Genomic DNA, 7,790 nt, shown 5'->3' on the forward strand with positions numbered 1-7,790 from the left:
TGTCTGCTGACAATGTTATCTCGTCAATGGCCCCTTGATGTACCAGGGCCATCGAACTGCAAAAAGAGGAACACTGAATTTGTTGAGGTATGAGAATTGTATGATATAAACAATGCTTTTTATTTAAAGAGGACATATCATCCCCCTTTCCCACCTTTTCAAACAGTCTCCCTGTGGTCTAAATGAAACATTTGTGCTGTGCTTTGTTCAAATATAACATGAATCAAGCACCAGAGGAGGTTTGTGACCCTGTATAAACCACCTCTCTCAGAACGCTCCGTTTTGGTGTGTGTGTCTCTTTAAATGTAATGAGCCCCCCCCTGAGTTTCCCCCGTAGACATCACTCCTCTGTAGTGAGAATAAAAATGGTGGACCTGCCCCAAAGTTTTGTTCTATGCTGGGGGTGGAGTCCATGGGTGGAGATACCAGGGGAGGGGATTTTCTTTACCAGAATCCCTGTGGAGCAAATTTGAAACGGATCATTTTTCTCTGTGTTGTAAGACTTATGCAGACCACAAACAAGAAACTGGATGGGTTTAGTTCACATTTTTGTGGGTCGGTACCCAAATATATGTTCAAACACACTGTACAAGTGGATTTTTCATAATATGTCCCCTTTAAACAAAAAAAAATAGAACCTACTTGCAGCATACCATTATGTTTATTAATGATGCAGGTCTATATACATTTGAACCAGAAGAGAATAATGAGTTCACCAGAAGTAAATGTATAATCGTCTGAACACTGATAAGATGATATGTCTGACAGATGGTCTCTGGAGTTTGGACTCTGAGGAGAGAGTTTTGGTGATCGACAGATGTCTGCTCTGAGCAGCAGCGTGAAGTCCAGACACTGAGGTGGTGGCGGCTGATGACTTGCTGAGACCAGATGGATGATGAATTGATGGCTGATGACTCTGTGACCACTAAGTGCTGACTTTGGCAGTCAGAATCAGCTGATCAGCCATTCGTCACATTCTTCAAACATGTTTTGACAGTCTCTGAGGATTTGCTTACTTCTGGTTTCAGGTTCAAATTGTTGTTTGTTAAAGTTTTTTTTGTTTTTGGGTGGCTGTGGCTCAGTTTGTAGAGTCGGTCATCTCTCAACCCAAAGGTCAAGAATTATATTCTCAGCTCCTGCAGCCACATGTCCAATTTGTCCTTTGGCAAGACACTAACCCCCGAATTGCTCCTGCTGCTTCATCAGCAGCGAATGAATGGGATTAGTTACTTCTGATGGACTCTTTACTCAGCAGCCTCTACCATCAGTGTGTTTATGTGTAGGAAGTTTTTTCTTGCCACTGTAACTTAGCTAAATGTTGGGGCTTTGTAATATAACAATGAGTATAGTGTTTTACTCTTTTATAGTGTATTGAGATAATATTTGTTATGAATTGGCGCTATACTAAGAAAGACTGATGATTGATTTTACAGGGGGCATATCACCACCTACCATACGGAGTCAGACATCTTTCTGTCAGTAAATCTAATGGACTAACCGAGATATAACTGTAGCTCATCTTAGCTGTGCATGTTAACGTGACGGACTCTAAATCTAGTCTGTGGAAATCGTACTTCAAGGTGAAACCCCTCCACTAACAACAACCCGGCAGAAGCTCATACAGAACTTTAATTCAGTCAATCCTCTTCCTGATGGGGGGAGGGGGGTTACCTTTTAGAGGTCACTTTCGTATTGAGTCTGTTTTCTAAGCAGAAAAAAAAAAAACTCCCCACAGCAGCTTTAAATGTTTAACCAAGCCTGACATGCCGTTGATGTTTCTGAAATGTCAGACTTGGTTAATGTTCACTGCAGCTGTTTATACACCCAGTCTTTCTCAGTTGGTAAATCACACCCTCTGTTTCACTTCCTCGGTTATTAATCCAGTCTAGGATTCCAGGTGGCCTTCCACAGTCATGAATCAGGCGGACAAATGGCAGAGACAGAAATAGACTACAGACATTTCAAAGATCATCAATTATTCTGTGGTGCAGAGCTCTGGCTGCTGTCTGCAGCACAGATACAAACTTGAGATCGAAGGCTTTTCATGAATATGAAGAATGTTTAACTCAAACTATAACTGACAGATACCCACGCCTGACGAGTTCATACAATCACTCTGCTCCCTGACACATTCATTTACAGCAAACTAAATATGAGACTGAACACGAAACACTTTAGAGAGCAGGGGACACCAGGGCTGTGTCCAAAATCACTCAATACGCCATTCTGTAGTGGTGTCAGGACTCTGAGTGAGCATGATCACTTTATGGGGTGGCTGTGGCTCACCCTCCTGCAGCCACATGTCTTATGTGTCCTTGGGTAAGACACTTAACCCCAAGTTGCTCCTGCTGCGGTGTATGAATGTGTGTGAATGGGATTAATTACTTCTGATGGTCTCTCTACACAGCAGTCTCTACCATCAGTGTGTGAATGTGTAGGTGTGACCTGTGGTGTAAAAGTGCTTTGAGGAGTCAGAAGACTAGAAAATAACGATACAAGCTCAAGTCCATTTACTTTTTACACCCTATATAGTGCACTCATTGTATCCCACAATGCATTATGAAAAGTATTGTACAACCGGGTCACTATCCAAGCGATATACTGCATACCGTCATGCATTGTGCTTCAGAGATTTAACGAGCAGAAAGTGGCGTTTAGGGGACTGCTCTCAGAGGGACGAGAGGACCAGCATGAACACAGAAACATGTTAAAGTTCATATTTGGGACATTTTTTACAGAAATCTATGATCTCTTTAATACAGAGTAAAAGATCCCTAGAGGAGTAATGTTGGGCCACATGTTCACAAACACCGAACTTCCATCAGATATGTGTGCATTGTGTGTCCGCTCCGCTCCATGCACCTCAGTGCAAAGCCAGACAGCTGGAGTGCAGAGACAAAGGATTTCCCGTGGTAATTTTACAGATTCACTTGCAAAAGTGCGAGATAATACGATGTGTGTGGTATAAAACTCAATATAAACCTTACAAACACAAACAAACGGTCATTTTTTTGAACCGTTAAAACGGAGTGTTTTATTTTGAAAATTAACCGGATGTTTTAATGTTGTATCGTTGACGTCTGACTTCCTGTCCTGATTGTTCTTTTCTGTGCTAAATTGATATGTCGGGCACCGGCATCCGGCAAAAGTAGAATCCCTTGCACATCTGCGGAGCTGAGACGCAGCGCAGTGGAGCCGGTGGAAGCACAAATATTGAATAAAGAGAGCCGGAATGGAGCGGAGATGGACCGAACACGCATATGGTGGAAGTTGGCCGTAAGAGTCTTTTTCCGGGAAGAAAAGCGCCGGCTGTGCGTTGGGGAGTGCTTGCATGAAGGGCACTGAGAAGAAAGCGCTGCACGTCCGTCCTGTCTCTCTGATAACAGTCTGTTGTCAACGGCTGCTTTATGACCGGAAATGCTCTGTTACTGTTCACTGAATGTTGTTTTTATTTGAGATTGTTTATTTCCCGATCAGACGCGGAGCGAGGAGGATGTGTGTACAAGACATGATCCGCAAAAATACAGGTAATATCTTATATTTGGAAAAGAGCGCTTGTGAAATCGACAGCGCCTTTCTGAAAAGTTGAAAGATTTTCAACTTGAGCACTCTCTCCTAATTGAAAACAACTGAATAAAGATGTTACGCGCTAAGAAAAAAACATGCTAGGTGGACACGCGGCATCATGATGACAGACACGAGACCAGAGTCTGTAAGCATCAAATAAAGGAGATTTGATGAGTGATCATTTTTTCTGTTTTGTGAAAATGAACTAAGTGTAATAAAACTTACCCTTAAAATATATATTTGTGCTGAATCAATGTACTATACTGTATATATGGAGGAGGGAATGAGTTTGTGATTTTGGACTTATCCCTGGGCTCTGTGTTTGTTGTGTTAACAAAGCACTGATGTCCAGAAAGATGAGATGTTAAAGCTGCTGCTTCATGTCAAACTAAGAAACATTCAAACACGTGACAGAGGCTTAGGGCCGGACGTGTAGAAGAACGATTACAGGAGTAAGCTGAGACAAAAAAAATACAGCTGCAAAGAAATAATGTTTACGCAGCTGTGCATCATGATTGCAAAGTGTGGATGGGTTTAGTCAAACATAACTTACAATCATCATTATCAGAGCCCTGCAGCAGCTGGGAGAATCTTTTTACTTGAAAACATCTTGGTACAAACTCCATTCAACATCTGTACAGCGAAGAGGAAAGTCATTAAAAACATGTTTCAACAAAGACAGAAAAAAATACCTTCTGATTTGAAAAAGTCATTTTGGAATACATTTGTATTCTTCATCACAACTTCAAAACTCTTGGACAGCTGCACGGTAGCTTTGTTTAGTCTGTTTTGACGGGCTTGCCTTATACATCAGTTGTCCTGTTGTTTGATCACGTTCAGCATTTTTGCTGTAATGCATCACAGAAAGCAACAAGCATACAACATGGTAAAATCAGCAATTATATAATGAAATTCTAGTTTCCACATATTCTTGGTGAAATATTTTAGCAATTTGTTTATTTGTTAGATGGTGGTACAAAAGGTCTAAAAGTGTCATTGTAGCTCTACAGCCTACCTGTAGAACATTCCCATGAACGGAAAGACCACTTTGTTTGGTGCGAGACTAAGCAGCAGGATGTGGCACGACTCTAGAGCGAAGGTTTGATAGTGTTGGCTCAGCTTCTCCACCACCTTCAAGACCCTGTTGTTGTTCATGCGTTTCCCCACTTGATGTAGAGCCACTGACCCTAGAGTAAAAACACAAAAAAGACATGATATTCATAAAACTATACATTAGCCATTCATAATGTATAAATATGTAACATGAGGCCTGTTTGCATACCTGGTTAGAACCACTTCTTTGGATTCCTTGTCACTTTCTTGGGATGAGTTGTCATGCTCATGCACATCCTGAATGTGGTTGAACATGGATGTGAACTTGGCCACCTTCTCTGGTCCTGATGTAGAAGTTGCACTCCAGTAAATGTGGTTCTTGATGGGATGGAGCCACTTATACAGCACCTGACAGTCTTTGTTTTGTGTGTCCAATTTCTTTGACAGTCCTGATAGCAGAGATACAAACAATACATTAATATTCAAGATGTAGTTTGAGGAAAGCATATTTAAGTGACAGTAAAGTGTTACAGTTGTAGAAAAACAAAGGAGGTGGAAAATGTAACAACTAATATACAACATAGACCGACAAACTACAACCAACAACTTACAATGAACTCACAACACGAGAGAAGGAGCACAGAGACTAAATAGACACAGGGGTAATCAGACACAGGTGAGACTAATAACACAGGTGAAGACAATGAGGGTAATCAACATGGAGGGAAACACACAGACAGGATTTAAGACAAGAAACACTGAGGACAACTACAAAATAACTTAATAACATTAAATAGATAATGTAATGTTGGTACACAATCCTGTCCTGCCAGACTCACGGTTTAGTTGTCTGTTTGTGACCTACGATGTTCTCTAAATATATAAATATAATCTCTGGTTTACTTTGATCTCAGCACATGGATGGAATATAAATCTCACATTGTCCGTCTGCTCATTTAGATATTCTACTTGATTTAAGTGTGACACAAGGTGTGGAGATAGAGGAGGACATCCCAAGGACACAGGCCAGCTCATGAATCACGAGCACACAGACACTGAGGAGCTGTGGACACCAAAGATAGAAGAGATAAGAGAAGCTGGGGGATACCCCCTCTATAAAACAGTGATGAAATTATTTAAATCTGCATGTAATCCGTCCATGGTGCTTCTTCACTCTCCAGCAACAGAAGATGAAATCCTGCAGTCCCTGATGGATGTTGCATGTCTGAAGGACAACACTTAATGAGGCGGGAGCCTCTTTGAAGACCTTAGTCTGCATTCCTGCTTTCATTTTCAGCTCATTTATTTTGAAAAAGGAAGTCAGGGTCCAGCTCTTCTATCAACTAACCATTGGCCATCAGTTCTCCTGCAGCACCAAGGAGACAGCGGTGTTGGAAAACAATGACATCAGCTCATTGACATATTGGACTGCAGTTTTAAGTTATGACAGTAACCTCAAGCAGTCTCTTTTTAATCTTTTATCTTGTGAGGATAATATTAGATCCCAGATAGAAATATTTTGTTCTAAAAATGTGTTAACGGGAATGTTCTCTTAATGATTTCAGCAGGAAGTTTCCTTTAACTTCCCAGAATGTTCTAATAACGATCGCAGCTGTCTTTAGCGAGTTGCAAGTAGATCATGCAGGCACAGGAAGTCCATGTAAACTCCTGACTCCCCTGATTTGAACCAGAAACCAATTTATCAGGGAACACTGCACCACCGTGCAAAACCTGTTCTGAAAATGTTAGCATCCTCAGAATGGTGCAGGCAATCAATTCTTGCTTCTGTTTACATATCACATTACAGGAACGATCTCAGAAAACGTTTTGTGATCTGAGGCCTTAAAGGTCACATTCTATGTAAAATACACTTCACCATGTTTCTCTAACTCTTATATGTGTCTCTAGTCTCTCTACAAACCCCCCAATGATGAGAAAAGTCCATCCTCTCAGTCTTCTGCCTGCTCCACTTTTCAGAAAATGTGTGCTCAAACAGGCCGGTTAGAGATTTTCCCTTCATGACATCACAAAGGGCAGTAACCCCTCCCCCAGGTGGGTGACACTCCCACAGCTAGGTGTTTGTTCTGCCCTCTGAGTCTGCCTTCTCACTGTAAACAATAGGACATGGAGCAAGAAAGCCTGAGTACACCCAAGCCCTTCCAGAGAGGGGGCGTGGTCAGACACAGCTCATTTACATATTTAAAGGTACAGACACAGAAACAGCCTGTTCTGAGCAGGGCTGAAATAGAGGTGTTTATAGACATGATCAAATACAGGATCAGAGTGGATTTAGAACAAGAAACTTCACAGACATGTTTTGAGGGGCTCTGAGACTTATCTAAACTGGTTGGAAAGGAGGATAAGATGTGAATTTTTAATAACATCCTGAACATATTTTCAAAATGTTGCTTTGACAACTTTATTCCTTTGTTAACCTGTAACATTGTGCCCTTTTTTAAAGAGAAACAAAATTTCTGTGGGATTTTTGTGCACAGGTAAAGTGGTGGTTTGGGGTAATTCGCACTGACACTACCAAAGGCCCAAAAGGAGTATGGGTCCCTTATAGGGCCTGACATAAATCTGTAGACTTTGTTTGGATTTGTCCAAACTTCAGAGTAAAGGTCAAATATGCCATGCCATATGACCAAAAGTTGCAACAAATTCTTGCAAACGGTCTTAACAAATATATTGGGAACATGAGATTTGTGAGGCACACATTTTTGACAGCTTCTCTTAACGCCATAATCATCAGGTTCATGAATCTGCCTTCGATATTTTCTTTTCTTTTAGAAAACATGACATATGGAGATATTGGTGAATGAGTCCATGTGATTTGTACAATTTACAAGAGGAATTTCTTCAACTCTTTGGTACTTTTGGGGAAGCCAAGTCCGACATATTGTAGTCTTCTGCTCAATGAAGTTAGGAGACGTTATTCAGCGTGCATTGGGGGTTTATTTCCAAACTTAAAACAGACTACTGTAGGCAGTAGCCAACACCAAAAATAACAAGTCTCCTAGTCACAACACACACAACCCGCGCAGTCCCACCTTTCCTCAAGCTCTCGACCAATCACCCACTTGACAACCTGCATAGACACTGCCATAGGCACTAGAAATAACTGACAGGCTTACGACCTGTAAGAACACTGCTGTCAATCTAACACATTC

The 7,790-nt window shown here is 41.3% G+C and overlaps 1 long non-coding RNA gene across 1 annotated transcript; it reads right to left on the reverse strand.

Moving 5' to 3' along the window:
* Window positions 1-4,140: 4,140 nt before the first annotated feature.
* Window positions 4,141-5,063, reverse strand: LOC109997813 (uncharacterized). Its single transcript, XR_002278560.3, has 3 exons — window positions 4,850-5,063; window positions 4,583-4,754; window positions 4,141-4,415 (listed from the first exon to the last, which is right to left on the reverse strand). It is a non-coding gene; the product is annotated as an uncharacterized lncRNA (long non-coding RNA).
* Window positions 5,064-7,790: the final 2,727 nt, after the last annotated feature.

This window comes from Labrus bergylta, chromosome 15 (genome assembly GCF_963930695.1).
Source record: "Labrus bergylta chromosome 15, fLabBer1.1, whole genome shotgun sequence".
Lineage (NCBI taxonomy): Eukaryota > Metazoa > Chordata > Actinopteri > Labriformes > Labridae > Labrus > Labrus bergylta.